This window comes from Papaver somniferum, chromosome 1, assembly GCF_003573695.1.
Source record: "Papaver somniferum cultivar HN1 chromosome 1, ASM357369v1, whole genome shotgun sequence".
Lineage (NCBI taxonomy): Eukaryota > Viridiplantae > Streptophyta > Magnoliopsida > Ranunculales > Papaveraceae > Papaver > Papaver somniferum.
The window spans coordinates 105,675,508-105,677,080 of NC_039358.1; positions in this window are offsets into that span (position 1 = coordinate 105,675,508).

Genomic DNA, 1,573 nt, shown 5'->3' on the forward strand with positions numbered 1-1,573 from the left:
TACTCCGTTCATCCTCTGTTACAGCCATAAACCCATGATAATCATCTTCTCGGATTTTCAATAATCAACAGCATTACATTCTTCCCATCAGCTCCACACATCACTGATTTCAACTGAAACAATTTGTGTTCTTCCCTGTATCTTGTCAAAGCTCAGAACCCTAAATCAATTGATTCTTCTCTGGAACCCTAATTTCACATTTCAGCTCACCTTCAATCAACGACACAATTCATTAAAGCAACAATTAGCCAAATCCCCTTTCTCCAATCTCGTTTCCTCCCTGATTCGCAGATTCACTTTCTCTGATTCCTTACTCTACTTCTTCAAGCAGCCGACAACAGAGGAGAAGAAGAAAATGGGGTAAAATGAATTCTACTTTTCCTCTCTCGACCTAAATGTGGTCTGTATAAGTGGAACGGGTATTTACACCCCAATAACAAGAACATGCTGCCAAGGTGAGGTGCCCCTTAGCCTTAGCTCGGCTACGTATAGATCGCCTGTGAATTGTCCTTTGCGCTCCAAAGGAACGTTTTCTCTTTCTTTTGCTCATAATGACTCCATTACACCTGATAAACTCAAAACAAACGTAAAATACACAATTCATACGAAAAATAGCAAAGAAAGCATAATCAATAGATAATAAATCTAGGTGTTTATGACCCCTATCAGATTCCCACACACTTAGACTTTGCTAGTCCTCGAGCAAATCAAACTAAAACTTACAACTTCAAAGCGTTCCAGCGTCCCAAGCATCCAAAGAGTTATGAGGACATAGAGTTTCTGCATGCTAGTAATAAGAAGTTAGAAATACTAAAGAACATATTCTCATTCTTAAATGTTGAGTGAGAAATAACCACACCATAATGAGAGAACGCGTGTTTGAGAACGATCAATAAGCATTTCGCCTCGACTTCTGCCCCACCAAAAAGGATTTTATGAAAATTGTACTCAAAAAGACGGCTTTTTTATGGGTCTCACATGAGTGCAGGTAGGAATGAAGAGAGAAATCCTGCAACACGTTGAATGGTGGGAAGGATAACTTCCGAAATATTTTAAAAACCCACATCTTTTAACATTTTGAAAAACCATTTTTTCTGACGATCTCTAAGAAAGGAAATCAACCACTATTATCGAGGATGAGATTACTTACTCACATTCACATCCGATTGCCAATTATGATAACACCACTCTCACGGCATCCAATAGAAACGTCTTCGCTCCTCGTTTTCATCTTCTTCATCTTCGTCTTCGGCTTCAACTATTGATGATAAACACTTGAACTTCGTAATTCCCTGAAAATTTGTAACTCTTTATCTTAAATACTTGTCGCTTGAGACTTCGTTATAGATTTTCCTTCCCCACGGCTTATTAAATAAATAAAAACCCAAAATACCAAAAAATTTCTTATCATCGATTTTTTTTTTAATAAGAGAAATAAAATACAAAACAAAATAAAACAAACCATGGTCGTGGGAAAAGTACTTTACCGCTTGATTCTTCACAACTTGTATCGTCTCGAAATCATAAACTTCAATAATTCTCACCTTTTGCTTTTCTTTGCTTTTGTAAATAA